Source organism: Syngnathus scovelli, chromosome 8 (genome assembly GCF_024217435.2).
Source record: "Syngnathus scovelli strain Florida chromosome 8, RoL_Ssco_1.2, whole genome shotgun sequence".
Lineage (NCBI taxonomy): Eukaryota > Metazoa > Chordata > Actinopteri > Syngnathiformes > Syngnathidae > Syngnathus > Syngnathus scovelli.
The window spans coordinates 14,380,052-14,396,699 of NC_090854.1; the positions used below are offsets into that span (position 1 = coordinate 14,380,052).

The window sequence follows — 16,648 nt, forward strand, 5'->3', positions numbered from 1 at the left end:
TGTTGTTTTGATTTAGATTCTACTGCTCTTAATGAATACATTTTGAAAAAGCAATATCAACCAAAAATCATTAGAAGAGCGATATGCACTTGGATATTGTGTTGAAGCAAATGAGGCAAAACTGTGTGAATTAAATCACTGCAAGCAGCTGTAATTCACTCTTGGAGTGAGCATGACGTAATTTATGGGAAGTTGAGAATACAATTGGGGTTCAGATATTGACATTTTCCAATCCCCAGGTCTTAATGCTCAATTTGGATTTTGGGGTGAAATTCGGTATGTGAACATATAAATAAAGAAACGTCACTAGTAAATGTCTAGCAACCAAGCGCCACGGCCTTATCTTTGTTATTTTTATTTGTTATTTTATACGCCAGGAAGAGCGATTTGGCAAGAAGTAGAAATAGACTATTGTGGGGGAATTAAGAGGAAGAGGCTTTTCGATCCCATTTCATGGAGGCTAAATGATAAATATATGACTTCACGCCATTGCCGCGCGGAATAAATGAACGTGCGTCATTGTTACTAACACCGCAGATGTCCACTCGATGTTTCATGTCTCCAGTGAGATTAATTAAAGGTCAAATAACAAGTAAACACTGTTACTAAAACCAATTTGCAGGTCAAGGTCAATCAAAACATTCACTCTCCCTCCCCAAACAGACTGCCTGTGCATTTTTTTTGGTCTCACACATACACACACACATCCACGAAATATAGAAGGGGCGCGTGATGACGTCAAGGTCAGATATACACGACCTGGCCGTTCAGTCAGTTGTAAAACATCGGCTAGAACCAGTCTCGGACCACACATGAAAGTGGCCCAGGTCGGATTTGAAAAATAAAATCCAAATTGAGCTGCACTGTCAACGTAGTCTTATAGTCTCGGAGAGGAAGGTTTAAGCACAACATCTGTTATAGACTTTAACTTTTTATTAGGGTCGAAAAACATAAAGGGCATCTTTGAAACATCATCAATTAATGACCAGCTATTTGCAGCTACCTTTCAGAATGACCATAATTGAGGGGTTGCACGATTGGGCCACTGAGGAAGGTCACATTTCTAGCTGGCAAAGACTTTTCAAGACATCTGTATCATTGGGAAGTAGAGAGGCAGCCAGCCACACAGATGGTTTGGCAAATGAGAGTGCCATGAGTGCTCCTCAGTGGAGAGCCTGTGCTTTGTGGCTTCACAGATGGAGCCGAGCAGGCTGAAAAAGCTTCTCGCTGTGGCTTGTCTGATCCATAAATGGCACAGATGGCCATGTGAGCAATTGCTTACATTTGAGCTCGCTATAAGGGTGACAATGTTGTCAGTCTCTGCAGGGTAGGGCCTTCCAGATGGCCATGTAAAGTGATTGTATTACAATGCAATGCAAAAGTCTCAAATGCATTTTTAATTATTACACATATTGCTGCCATTGTTTTGCACTTTTACACAACAGAGATAAAATTAGATGTCCGTGTAAAATATTATCAGATAGCGACAACTGCCTGAACACATCGCTACGAAAGACAGGACTGTTAAGTATTATGTATATTAACATTATGAAAATAATGTTTACTGTTGCTGAGGCATGGAAACATGTAATACTAATATTAACCGTAAGGTGGCAGACGTTGCTCACTGGCACCTCTAATCCCAAGGTTGAAATTGAGAAGAAGAGTTGACATGAATGGCTTCTGCAACACCGATGTCAAAAGTACACAACGGTAATTATTATTTTCCAAAACGCTGACAGTTCGTTTAAAGTGCATGAAGATTCAGGAAAAGTGTGTCCTCCACACACATGGACATATTCAAAGCTTTATCGTGTTGCAAACGCCTATGGTTGCTTAATTGGACCAGCGGAAGTTGTGATGGACTCGCCCAGGGTGACGCAACTTGAATCACCTGCATTGCAACCATACAGGTGAGTGAGCCAGCCTTTAAATGTGTTGATTTGAATGAAATGCAACATAAATAGCTGATATTAAATGTTTGATTAGGTTGATTTTTGTGGAAAACGTGCAAAAAAGTTCTTGAACTTAATGTTTGTTTGCTGTTCACCATTTTTGTGGCATCTTTGCATTGGAAAATCTGTGCAAGAGAGTCCTTTGCAGTGGTAGTGGTGTGTATGTGTGAAAATTAAAATATTTGAAGATTCAACAAAAATATGGACATATTTTGTCTTGGAAAATAGTGGCATTTTTGTCATACATTTGGAAGGGCGTGTTTTTTTACCACAGGTATCAAACCTAAGGCCCGGGGGCCAGATCTGGCCCGTCCGACCATTTTAGTGGCCTGTGAAGCAAACTTCTACGATCCTCACTAAAATCTGTGTAATAATTATATATATATATATATATATATATATATATATATATATATATCATGAATCATAGATGTGTGTCAAATGATCACTCAATGTTAGACATCTCAAAATTGGCTCTTTATTATTTATTTATGGGGAGGGGGCGTGTTACTGTAATGCATAGTATGAACATTTGCCAACAGTTCTTCACCTGAAATGTCATTGCATCATGTCAGCATCCAGCATTGAAACACCTTGGATCTTTTCGGCTTTTCGTCCGTCAGCTAAATTTAATCTGCAGAACCAACAAAACCTGCCCCAGTGTGAAAGCTACACAAACAAACAATCGTGTACAGACTGCACACTATACTCGCACCGTTGCTGTATGTGTTGAAAACAAACACGCAGCTAAACTTAGGCAAAAGACTATTTCTCTATTGTGAAACAGATTTGCGTCCAAACAGCTCTATCTCAGCTTTCACAGTATTTTTCCAAGAGGTTCGAAAGTTAGAAGGAAGCCAAGGAATTTTGGACGGACTGTTTGTATCATCAACAGTCAGTGTTGAACCTGGAAAACATGCTCTATATGCTCAAAATGGCACAATAGGGAGGCATCCATCTATTCTCCTAATATGTTTTTTTTTTTCCTTTAGCAGTAACATGTAATGTGAATAGCAGATTTCCTACTTTTGTGCCAGGAACTGACAACGCAGAGTAGAGCGGTTTTCGACCCCCAGCTGAGCGAGAGTTGAATCACTGAGGCTGAAGGAGTTAATCATTGTGGCAGAGTGATGCGATGCTTCCAACACCACAAAATACGAACTGGAAATTCATCAAAAGTTTTACAATTTCACAATCAGAAACATTTGATTGTGCCTTAAAGGGAAATTGATGTTGCGGCAGAGGCACAGTGATGAAAAGGCAGACAAAATAAGGAGACACAATACCATGCATTGTTTTCTTTCTTTTTTTTAATTTAATATTGTTTTAAAAAAAACATCCTACATGTTTTCCTTACATGTCTTTGACACACTTTACTCAAATATTCTAAGGATCAAAATTGTAGCCATACTATTTATTGTCTTGTTGAAATCAGCAAAGGTGACTTTGTCTCATGCAAATGCGCCATCTTCCATCCTACCAAACATAATGCCGGGTCAATGCCAAGTAAGCATTGTGTTGCCATGTTGACTAGGAATAGAGGTATGCGTGGGAGCACTTAACCATACATATTCTTAGAAATAGCAGAAAACAAAATATTTACTCCGATGCTCAATTTCAAACTTGATGGCTGGGCCGGTGTCACATAGACACAGCTATTTGTATATAAGCAATATAAATATTCCATATTATGTCCCCTTTAAGCCACAGAACAAATACAATAGTTGTAGCAATAATTACGCCTTCGAAAATATAAAAATAACACAGTAAAATTTGAATTATATAAATTTTATCCACTGTTTTTGTAATTTGACCATCACATTATCATTGGCAGATGTTACAATATAGAATGAACCTGAGGCCATTGAGTAGACAGATGTTAATAACATAATGCTGCCATCTACTGGCCACCAATTGTCAATTGACACTTTCCCTGACTGGCTGATGTTGCTCATATAAACCTGACCCTTTTTTTTTTTTTTTTGTCTCGTTGAAGTCTCCTCCTTTCTCCTGACCAGGAACTTGGAATTCCTGCTCAACGTTGAATTAACTTGACCAAAAGAGGGCACTATTACACAATTTTCATTCCACTCTGACCTAAAGTAACCCCATTTTTTGGAGGAGGTGCGGCAAGCTCAAGGGTATAAAGTATTTAAGATAGTGGGGAGTAGATATGACAGCAGCAATTTAAAATAATTATCTTTCATTTGTCATATTTAAGCTATATGTCTGACAGACAGACAGACAATATTCTGTCATCTGTCTGTCAGTCTGTCTGTCTGTCCATCTCTCCTTCCATCCATCATTTGGTGATCAGTTATCAAATAAATATTACATTTTACTTGAACAGTGTTTAAATCATTATCATGTAGTCATACACTGTGAATAAATCAGCACTGTAATTCACAAGTCCGTGAAAAGGATAACAAACGTCATGAATTTTTCGCCAAACTGATCTGTCGTACGATAGGTACGAGTAGAGTTAAATTGAAATCGATAGCCATGTTATCTATATCCTTTTTTTTTTTTCCTTCCAAAAAATGCTTTGACAAGATAAAACATGCCTTGTTTCCCTTCAAGCCACGAAGATGATGTTTTATGACTTGAAGTTATGCGCATGCCTTCCATTGTGCAAGTGTTCTCAGAAGGCTTCAGGGACGACATTGTGAATGGCGCTCATGAGGGCTACAAGCCATCCGTGGTGTCAGTTTAAGATTTATCTCCTATGCATTCCCCAGCGCTCCTCTCCCTTTTTTCTTTTCCTGAGGAGGCCTGTTGTCAACTTTGACCCGCACAAAGAGCTTGTTATAAATGCCTGTGTAATCCCCGTGTCTATGTGTACTGCGGGAAGATAAAAAAAAAAAGACAGGGGGGTGGGGGGCTCTGGCTGGTCGGAGCCCCTGGAAGCTCCAAGTGTGTCCTGAATGAAGACAGATGATCCAGGGTGGTCTGACACTCTGACCCATCTGCCTGTCTCCTCACCTCAAAGCCACCATGTTCACCTCAGCGTGGAATGCAAAGGAATGCTCTCCGGTTCTCATGGCTAACGAGTCAGGATAGGAACCAACTCGTCCCGTGGAGAGGGCGCGGGAACGTGCATGCGCTCGGAAGAGAGCACGTTTGGGAGCTCCTTCTAGCCCAGAAAGATGGCTGACTTTGCTCATGCCGGCAATGCAATTAAGTGATTTCACGGATGCTCAACTTCTATATTTTGTGCGAGTGCGTGTGCCAAGAAAATTCATCTCTATCTAAACTAGCCTGACAAGCTTTTTGTTTGGAATGGAGATGAGGTGACCCAGATAAGATCAATTCATCGGTGCCCCATTCTGTCCTGCGACTTACTGCGGAGACAAGGAATGCGGAGTGGTGCTTTGACTCAGCTGCCTCTGAGGCGTAATAACTCAAGCCCACTACACATCTTCACCAGACGGACACTTGTTAATCCACATAAAGGCTTCCTGAAGAATCGGACTTGCTCGCCATGATGAAGCCTTCATGAACTGCAAGCAGGCACCTCAGGTCAGAGTTCACGCTACCGACTTGGCCCCTGCTCCGCCCCAGGCTCTCTCCACACAACAGAATCCTTCCCACTCACCGTACTTCAGAGGGAGAAGCGAGTGTATCATGACCCAACAGCCATTCAACAGCGTGGGGGGTGCACACTCAAGGTGCATGAGGGATGACACCCCCGCATCGCCTCCGACGCCCCTCCCTCCTCACCCAACTTACCTGATGTTTTATCTTCCAAACAAAGGCGAATAGAACCAATTATTCGTTCTGTCGAGTCATCGTGTGATGCTGTTTGACCTCCAATTTCCCATTCCAAATGACCTTTGGATTAATCCGTTCCAGAATCCAAACTGTTGCCATTTTAAGACATTTATCAACTGCACAGGCAACGTTGTAAAGTGTCACATCTCGACTCAAGTTTCTATCATGTTAAATCAATGAAGCGCTCGTTAATGTCCTTAGAGTTGTACCAATATGTTTATCATTAATTGCCACATGTACGTATATCATTTGAGAATATTCATGTATGTCATGACAACACAGACAATTCTTCAAGCACGCACGCGGTCGTAATCCTTTGATGCTGGATTAAATGTGGTCAAGTGAGTCACGACGCATTCAAACCGTTCCACGTCTAATCGTCATTTGTCACATTCGAAGCATGTTTTTCCCAACATTTCTCAGACGCCTGAGAGTTTCTCTTCTCCTCCTCTTCTTTGCTTTCTCTCCCCCCCCCCCCCCCTCCATGTTTGCCCCCCACCTCCCTTTCCCCGTGTAGCATGCGGAATCTCAGCCCCATCCACCTAAAGTGTCACTTAAGAATGTTCCATCATTTAAACAGGGGGAGAATGCTCCGCTAATATATAACCAATTACACTGGTCACATTTCCTGTGTCTCCTTTGAGCTCTCTGCGGGCTCAAAGTGCCAATCAGGCTTGGAATGCCAGAACATGGCTCTTATTTGCCAGGGGTCAGCGCACCAGTAACCTTGCATTCTAAAGGACCATTGTTCCCAGGGCCAGAAAACTGGGTGAGACACACACACACACACAAACTGCGGCCCCCGGAGACCCCACATCAAGGGCCCGCTATGTTTAAACAGCATCCGTCTGCACAGCCACCCGCCATGAGAGGGATTAAACAAGGTGTGTGTGTGTGTTTGTGTGTGTGTGCACACTTATATCTTCAAAATAAAACGTAACATTTAGGACTTGTATGGACAGGTATTAAACTCGTTTCCTAAATCCTACTTTTGCCTTTCTCACATTGCACACCTGCTTTACGGACTCATTTGATAATTTTGCTTTGATTTATGTCATAATTCAGTTCAGAAATGTTTTCTTTTAGATTTGTGATTTTTGAGATTTTTTGTAATTACCTTCAAATTGAGGTGAGGGGGAAAAAACTGGGTTCACGGGCTCTCACTACCACGCTGTGGAATCTCAAGTCCCGGCAATTAGGGCTGGGGGGGGGGAAAGTCAACCACAAAAAATTGCCGATGCACAATTTTTTACTGGCACCCAGTATGAGTGACATTAATTATTGGAGAAAAATGAAGACAATAAATAAGCCCAAAAAAAAAAAATAGCAGGCCAATACTTTATAATAAAACCCAAGTCTTATTTGCAATGATATGCAAAGATTTGTTGGATACCCAGACTGACTCTGTGGGGAACATCCGCTCAAGGGGATGGGGGTGTGGTTTGTCACTCGCTGTAAGATTTTATTTTTTCACTCGGCCCGCTCGCTCGTGAAAGTAGTTACCAAGGTTACTATGGCAACAACAGAAATGTTATATTCTTCAATCAGACCCATTGTTTCCTCAATTTATTTGTTTTAATTTGGGCAGTTTTATTTACAGACGTATTGCTTGAAGCGAAGCTTTTGACTGTTTGGTGTTATTGGTGATGTGGGGGGGTCCATGATTTCCGTAAAAGCTCCGCATGCACTTTACTGTCCTTGCACAAAGAATAGCAGCTGGAGGCTGCATGGCGGCGTTCACTGCTCCCTCTGTTACATTTCCAAGCGGAATCCATTTAGAGCATGGAAGCAATTGAATTGTGTGAATGAGCACTTGTCACTGCAATTTTGTATGTGTCGTATAAAACACTCGTTGGGTGCCTGTAATTTCTCCAATAAATATTCTGTAGTTTTTTGTTCTTTTAATTATTGATGCTTGTTTTTATTAATTAAGGGAAGCTGTGGCATAAACCTTACATTGGGTGATCTAATTTAAGAACTGCAACAATATATTTTCTTTGGCAGCAAACGTTGTGTTTTCATTGGTTCAGCTGATGTGGGAAAAAAAAAAAGAAAAATGCTGAACGTTTTTTTTTTCCATCAAAATTCTTGTGAAAACCTGTCGAGGCGCCGGCCATCCTGAAAAGTGAGTGGATTCTTTTACGTGTCCTCCATGCAGGAATGCAAATGCATCCGCACACAGGTTTGTCGCCGCCGCCGCCACACATGCACTAGCACAGGTATGCAGCCGCGTTGAGAAACCTGACCTACCTGATGGATCGAAACTACTCCCTACGCCTACGTTAACCTCTCAATGTTCGGCGTGGGAAACAATAGCTTGCTCTTAGCCGCTAATTCTTGCTCAAATAGCTGACACGGATGGCACGTTGGCTACACGGCCTTGAGAACGTTGCGTGGCACACAAAAAGTAATAGGTAGGGTCTAATAAATAGAATGGAGAGAAAATAAAGTGGAAAGGAAGGCAAAGGTTGAAAATATACTTTTTTTATGAGTTTCCTTCCCTCTCTTGCCTTTAAGAGATATGCAAGGGCAAAGGTTGGCAGCCTTTTCAGAGAGGCATGATTGCAGCCTTGTTTCCTTTTATTCACAAGTATGTGACTTTTCTGTTTGAGGGAAGAAAAAAAAAAAGCTGCAACATCTCCTTTCTATTACAGCTTTTCTCCGCTGTGACGAGACCTTGTCTCTATGAAAAGAGAGCTCCTGAAATGCTTGTGTGCTTTCAAGGTCTTCCTGCCTTGAAAGGCTTTTGACAGATAAAGTTTAAGCAGAATATTTTCTTTTCATTCATGTAGCCCGAGCCCTTTTAATTTAGCTATTCTTAAAGTTGGGGGGGATGTGTATTTGAATTTCCTGCTGAAAAGCTGTGTCATGCTTTCATTGGCGCACGGGTCGTTATTCGGTGTACTTTCGGAGGTCACGAAGCTCGGGTCGATGCCAGTGACGCGTGACGCCACGTGGCTTGCGAAAGTTCTCTTTGATGGCGGCAATTAGACGGCCAACGTCGAATGCCGCTGCTCCCGCCCGGCTCATGGGTCACGTTTGCCAATGAACAACATTTGTCGTCTGGACTCTTATCAGCTGAAAACCAAGAGTGATAATGTCTCATCAATGTCGCCATATCTATCGAACGCTGTGACATACCCACGCAACATGTCTATACATGGGCTCTTTTACATCGGCTGGATTAGCTGCAACTTAATTTTGATTGAATACCTGCATCCAATTTTTGGACGGACTTATTACATGTCAAATGTGATACGGCTGTGTTTACCTTGACGTAACACAGTGAGCAACTTGCATGCCAAAACAACATGATGTAACTCACTCAAGTGATAATCTTTCAAGTAATATTAATATTTCAAGTCATTTTAAATAATAGCATTTGTGTTTTTTGCACAGACATATTTATGATTTATACATTTGTGGATTTATTTGCTTTTTATTGCTGCTGTATCATATTAGTACAAAAAGTGTAGAAATGCCAATTGTATATTTTCTAATTTTCAGCTAATTTCAATAATGTGACAACAGTGTCAGGTTTGATCATTGTGAACACATTTATCATGAAATAAAATGTTGATACCGTTTCATGACTTCATGAGTATTTGTTGGTTGTGCAAAATTGATTGCGATGAATGGCGTCTTGAAGCAACGCGGGCAAAAGTGAGTGCGTTACTTATGTGCAGCGAGCAGAGGCGCTGTTGATCTGATGTCAACGTGTTTGCTGTCAAAAGAAGTACACCGTGACATCAGCTATGGGATTTTTGGATTACCTTCCCACAAAGGCAGTATTATTCTACTGTGCGCAAATGAAAATAGCAGAAAAATTGGAGTTCAGAATGTGGATTCTCCGCGTTTCTTGAAATAACTAAAATAATCAAAATAATTGGGCAATAATTTGATATGAAATAACTATATATACATTATAAACCTCTGTCAAAGACAAAAAATTGGCACCCAGTTCCAAAATACAGTCAAAATGGCAGACTTCCCGTTAGGTTTAGCATATGGCTCCAAAAGGCTTTTTCGTGGGTCTTGGGCTATTGCATAAGCTCCAGTTTTTTAAGATCTAGGTAAACGGTAGAATTAGGAATGCTTCATAACGGATAGTAGGCAAAAGATGATTTGTGTGCAAAAGTTTCAAGAGGTTTCACCCAGGCTCAGATCCTCCAAAACAGCATAATTATGGCGTTCGCTGCTCGGGCCCTACAAAAACGAAATGGTAGACAAATAAATAGTTGAAATATGGATTCAAACCATCACTATAATCCACACAGCTAAGAAAAGGAAGTGCAACAATTTCGAGAACAATGTAGTGTGACGTAGCAAGGACTCTGACCTACTACGTGAGGGAAATCCCAAATATGGAAAGCAGACATTTCTACTGTGACGCTGCTGGAAGGAAAATCAGGATCGGCAAGTTTAGGTCCAACAGGGCAGAGGTGCAACCATGCTGGCACGGCGGCAAAATTACGTTGTCGGGCGGCTTTGATGCCCTGTCAGTGAAACTCTATCAAAGTGTACACAAGTGATAAAGTGCTACACGGTCATGCTCGGAAAACTCTCACACAGGTTCGCTTCTTTTGTCCTTATCTGTGTCGCAAACATCACAAGGCAAGCCCGTGCTCTCTAATGTAGGACACAGGAAATGACGGTGATAAGAATGTTAAAACGTTATTGAAAAATATTTCTATGGCGCTGTAATAAATCGAATCTACCTGATTGCAAGACGTGAAATATTTGAGGAGTAGAGCATTTAACATTTCCTAAACATTTCATTATTTTGAGTGAGTCGACCGCAATGGACAGGCTGCTATTAAAAATATATTTTAAGATGATTCGGATCATTTGTTCAATAAATTGATTTCGACAATGATTTGGAGTGATCATCCCACACTTTTGTCATATTTATGGATGAAATATGATGACATCCACCACACAAGTCTGGAGAGTTTGCTTGTTTATATCCACCAAATTCGTGTTACACTACCTGCGCCAGAATTAAGCCTGCTTTTAGTTAGTCTAAAATCAAAGTCTACTTTTGGTCACCAATCAAACGCAGTGTTTCTTTGCAAGAAGCAATAGCAGCTACTGGCATGTTAGCCATTTTTTTTTTTTTTTTTAGTTGAGTTTGAAAATAGTGATGTCTAGTTTAAAAGTTTGATGTAGATAATATTAATAACCGAGCTATCATGAATATAAATCTTGTTTTATTCAAAGAATACAATTATATCACATGCATTTTTATCACATGGTCTTTTAGGAAGGTGTTGCTTACTGGAGCGTTTATCTGCTTGCCTGCTTCTGTCAAGCCTTCCCATCCAGCTGGAGCACCATTTGTTAGAACATTTGCTACCCAATGAGTGACACCATTTGAGATTTTTAATTTATTGGATGAACATTTAATTACACAAAAAGAAAGGGGAAAAACCCCATTGCCTCATTTGTCATTACTAAAGGAGGTATACTGGGATTCCCCTACCTTTAATGTGTCATTAAAATAGATCTTGATCTGCTAGGTCTTTTTTTAATTTTTATTTTCTCATTTATTTTCTGCTGCTTCCTTGGTCAAATGACACACCGCTCATAAACATGAGAACATTTCCGCCAACATGGAACATTGTTGTTTTTTATTTTGATGGATCATCGTGACACACTACGATGACTCACGACATGTGTCTCTGTTTTTGTTCCTTAAGAGAGAAAGAATAAACACCCAAGTAGGTCCGACTGACCTTTTTTTGTGTGTGTGTGGGGGGGCAGCTGTCAAGTGGACTGGCTGCTTTTCTTTTTGAAAATTTCGTGCATGTATGTGCAAAGGCAGGCTGGCAGCAGAGTCATCACACTAGCTGAAGTGAATTAGGATAGCTGGTGTTGGAGGGTCGGCAAGATGTGATGCGGGACATGACATGACTCAGAAAATGACTCAAGTGACTCAAAATGTTTTTTTAAATCTTTTAAAAGCCAACAGGGTATGGAAGGTATAATCCAAGTAAATACAAACAAAACAAATCCCGAATTTGACATCTCGCTGTGTGGTTGTTTCTGAACAAGAGCCGTGATTGATTTCCGGCCAGCTCACTGTGCCCACCAAATTTTATGCATAGCTTTTTATGCATATAATTACATTCCATGCAGTCTACATGGCGGAAGGAGTTTTGCTAGAGTCCGTGTAGATGATCAGCATGCAAATGCACAAATGCTGATTCGCAACTAGTCTGCTTCATCGACACTGACCTCCGCTTTGGCTCATATCTGTGCAGAATAATTGCTGCTCATTTTGTCACATGAATCGAAAAAGGAGTTCAGAACATTCCATGAGCAATTCTGCTGTCTGAAATATTTAATAAATGATCTTTTAGTTATTATATGATCATTACTCTTTCCCATAGTCTGTCCAGGAAATTCAGCGAAAATGTCAGTCTCAGTTTAGGAATTAAAACTTTCTCTTTCGTGATGACTTGCCATGTGCCATGTGACTTTTCACAGTGCCTGCTTGATTTTCCCGTGGTACTTTTGTTTTCTGTATTAAAAGCTGCAACTGAAAGTGAGGAGACAAAGTCAACGTGGGAGTCCTATCTGAGGTAGGAATAACACCTGTGTGAAAGAGTGGCGTTGAAATCAATTGTCGAGAAACGAATGTGTCACACGGGATACTCGTGTTGACGGTGTAAGTTTTGAATGCACGCACAGCCGTGACAATAATCCGTTTCTGTGTTCTGTCTGAAAGATAAAGGTGTATAAAAGCTATGGCCGTTTTGCGAAGGAGCTGAATGATTCTTTTTGTGAATTCCTTCCGGAGATTCTATTAGCCGCTTCTCGATTTAAAAAAAATGCTAATAACCAGCATTGAACTGCTGTCCTTTTTGAAGCATGGTTTTATTTTGACAAGGCAATAAAATAGACCTGGAGGGTTTGCAGTTATTAGGGAAATGTGAGACATTTTTTGAACGTATTCCATACATGTCGAGGCGGATCTGTCCTGTCAGCACCGTTCTGGTCTGTCTCACAGCTGGTTCTGGCCCGGCACCATTAAACCAAGCGTCCAGGATTACCCTCGGATGAAATCTCTGCCGACAGATCGTCTTGGTGTAAATGAACTTGTAGTGGATCTGTTTTCTCTCAGTGACTCTATGAAAATTAACTCAATTACTGTGAGCATGAATCTCGATCAGGTAAAATCCCCCAATTAACTACTATGGTTAAATATTGATGTTATTATCGTTATTTTGGGGGAGGGAGGGCGATGGCTAACCTTTTCCTTCTGTGTCTCTCTCCATCTTTCCCTCGCTTTCTTCTTCACCATGTGTGGCTTAAATTACAAAGCTTTCACTGAGAGGTGACTCATGTCGGGAGAATGCACTTCATTCTCTTTGCTTTTTTTTTTTCCAACTGTCTCAATCCCACTCTCTTCAGACCTCAGAGTATTCTGTTCTCCTCAGTTCCCAAGGCCACGCAGGCACTGGTCTCCTGGGCTTTTGTGTGTTTCTCTGTGAGAGATTGTGAGAATGGAAGAGCACACTTTCTTTTTCTTTTTTTTTTTTTTACATTACTGAGAAACGTACATCATTGTGCCTTTTAAAGGGTACGATGTCTCATTGGGTTGGCACCGCTCCTGCACTCTTAATAAGATGGACGTAAACGATCCATTTGATTGATTTTAATTATTTTGTGGATTGTTAAATATTTCATTTCTATAAAGCCATCAATTTAAAGTCGTGGAGGTGTTGCGGATGGACACCTCAGAAATGTGATTTTGTGGATTATATATTTAACATAGAAAATACAAACATGAAATCCCACTCAGCTGAGCTCCTGTTTTGATTGGTCTTTTTAAATGTTTGCAAATGTCTTATTTTGACGACACACAAAAGATGAATCAGTCTGCTTTCATGAAGGATGAAAGGAATCAGTCTATTTTTGAAAGATTTAGACAATCGTTAGTTAAAACATATAACGATTACTCAATTTTTAAAATATGAGGTGATTCATTTGATAATTGATTTGTTGTCGATTAATCGATTAATTCTGACACCTTTACAACAGTGCCTCTGCAGGTTGCAGCAGGGTAGTGCACTCCATATTGCCTCAATACTCCAAAGCATTGTTAATTAATTGATTCCCCACAATTAACAATTCATCTAGTGTTATCCAGTAAGTTGGTTTATCTCATTCTGCTGAAAATAGCACAATTTACAGAAATTATGATATCAAGCAGCAATGCAGAAAAACAACAAAAATCATAATTTGTAAAAGTGATTGTTATAATAGACCGCCATTAAATTTTCAATTCCACACATGCCCTGCATGCACCACGGTTTTAGACTCACTGAATCACTCGGACACAAAATGGACTCGGCCTGCAACCCCATTTCTGAAATTTTGGGGGGAAAGCTATCGCACACTATGATAGCAACATGCAGGAGAAATAGGTGCAGGGAATGGAGAGAAAATGGAAATAGAAGACCCGGAAAAAAAAAAGGAGCACAATTAGTCATCGATTTCAAAGACGGCGTGTGATAAAACATTTCCCCCTTAGGTAAACCCGCTGAATGCAAACACGAATTAGCCTCCCACGCTCGTCGAGTGAATAAGGCAAAAAGAATGCGCAGCGGCCCACTCATGGAGCGCTATGGAGCCACTCTCACCCGCTTTCACTCATTTTCTCCCTCCGCCAACACATCTTCATAATGGCTCACCTCTGCCGCCACTCAAGTGCGCACTTTTGGGAGAGAGAGAGAAAAAAAAAGAACATTTAAAAAGTAAAAGTGAATTGTTTTAAAAGAGAAGCGGCTGTCACATGGACCCATCAACAAATAATGGCGAGGGCGTGACAACCTGGTGAAAAGGACTGTCGCTTTTGAATCACAACAAATATTGTGTTGGAAAAAAAAAAAAAAATCAATTACCGACGAAAGGCCTGTTGTAAATACAAATAAAAGATGCAAAAATTTCTAACAAATGGCTTGTTGTAAATGCAAATAAAAGATGCAATGACAGTAGAGGACACTAATGCTGCACAGGCTTCTGAACACGGATGCAAATAAAAGGAGTGTGGCAGCATGAGGAGGAATGAAAAGAATGGTATGAATGAGGCTGAGCTGACTGGGATCGTGTCAAAACATTGGAAGAATGCTCTGCAAGAACTTGTCGGAGAGCGTTGGCCATCGGTGGCTTCGTTTGGAGCGCGAGTATAAGCCACGCGTTCAAGTGCACGTTGCGCCGATACCTTGAAGTCTGCACCATTAGCTAAGCGACGTTTCAAGCCTTGCAAAAGTTGCCCCGGGCAAGAAGTATAGCGCACCATCAAAGTCGACTTTGCTTGACAGTCGGTAGCTGTTGCCGGAAGGGTGAGAGGAAACCTTTCAAGGAAAGAGTGAGTAATTCAACTGGACAATTTTTTTTACAAAACTAAAAAACTCTTGACAATGTTTGAATGCAATGCAAAGAATCGGACATTTTTGACATACTAAAGGTGCTCGTGTCCTTTTCATTTGATTTCGATCTTTGAAATGAGTTTCTAAGATCGATACGGGCATTTTTCGACCTGACTGCTTACATTTCAGCTCAGTAGCTCGCTTCAAGGTAGCTGCATGACAACAAAATAAAATAAATTTTGGCCTAGAAGTGTTTTTCATAGAAATATTAACCGATACCTTCGCTACATACTGGTATGTTCAAACAAATTCATGTTACTCAATATCAGAGTTGTAGGAACAGAATACCATCATAAAAAAGCCCTCGGTATTTTTCAATTCAAATTACCGTATTTTCTAGGCTCGAAACTTTTGTTTGTTTATTTATTTCGTTTCAGTTTACAGCCATACTACCCTGGGAAAGCCCGATCTCGTTTGATCGTGGACGGTAAGCAGGGTCAAGCCTGGTTATTACTTGGATGGGAAACCACCTGGCAATACCAGGTGCTATAAACTTGGGGCGGCATGGCTTAGTGGTAGAGTGTTCCGTCTCCCAACTCAAGGGTTGGGTGTTCGATCCCCAGCCCTTGTGACCATGTCAAAGTGCCCTTGAGCAAGACATTGAACCCTTAGTTGTCATCAGTTGGTGAATGAGAAAGCAGTGTGAAGCGCTTTGAGTACCGAACGTCCCTCATTGACACTGGGGAATCCACAGTGAGTCAAGTACAAAGTGCAAACCCCAGTCAAGGGGGAACCCCTATGACATCATAAACGACATTAAACATGCTGATGAGTGTACACACATACATGCAACACAAACACACAAGCAGCTCTGATGGTGACATGTGTAAACAAACAAAATAGAATATTATAAATCAAATTCTGTCCTCAATAGATAGTGGGAAAAGATTTTCAAACCATGGACTCATTTCCTGTTTCCTTTTCAAACCTTGGATTCATGAAAGCCAATTGTGTTGTGTGCGTGTGTGCGCAGGTGTGTGTGTTTTCCAGAGCCATTTTGTTACCACTGTTTTTTTAGAATTGAATGTCAGAGCGATTACCTGTGTGTGTGTGACTCACCTTACTGCCAGGTACTGGTACACACACACATACACACACTGTGTCACCATGTTTTAACATCCATAAGCAATTATAGACATTTTTCGTCGGGGGCATTAATTCGTTTTTGCTGTTTGAATAACTGAATATCTCTGTAAAAGTTTTACGTTGAACATATTGTTCATCATTTGTGTTTAGAATCTTTGACATGAGTGTAAGGCATTGTGGTCAACTCTCATTCCCTCATCTTCTTGTTTTATTTTTGTCTTTTTTCCTTCAGATTACTGTCTAGAGGGACAGCAGCTTGGATTTGTCTGGCGCAAAACACGGCAAGGTGGACGCTGACAGTGCACCCCTGACACGTGGGCGGAAACCAGTAGGCAGGTGGCACAGGTGACTAACCGAGAAAAATCTATCACAACATGAATGAATCTCTGCTGCCTGGTT

The 16,648-nt window shown here is 40.8% G+C and overlaps 1 long non-coding RNA gene across 13 annotated transcripts in view; it reads left to right on the forward strand.

Annotated features, from left to right (window-relative positions):
* The first annotated feature begins 14,772 nt into the window (after window positions 1-14,772).
* Window positions 14,773-16,648, forward strand: part of LOC125973450 (uncharacterized) — a 45,714-nt gene continuing 43,838 nt past the window's right edge. For 7 of the 13 annotated variants that reach the window (XR_011087222.1, XR_011087229.1, XR_011087230.1 and 4 more), the window contains exons 1-2: window positions 14,775-15,102; window positions 16,482-16,594. This is a non-coding gene — a long non-coding RNA (uncharacterized lncRNA). Of the gene's footprint in view, window positions 15,103-16,481; window positions 16,595-16,648 lie in introns of all 13 variants that reach the window. The other 6 variants (XR_011087219.1, XR_011087228.1, XR_011087223.1 and 3 more) reach the window with 3 other exon arrangements.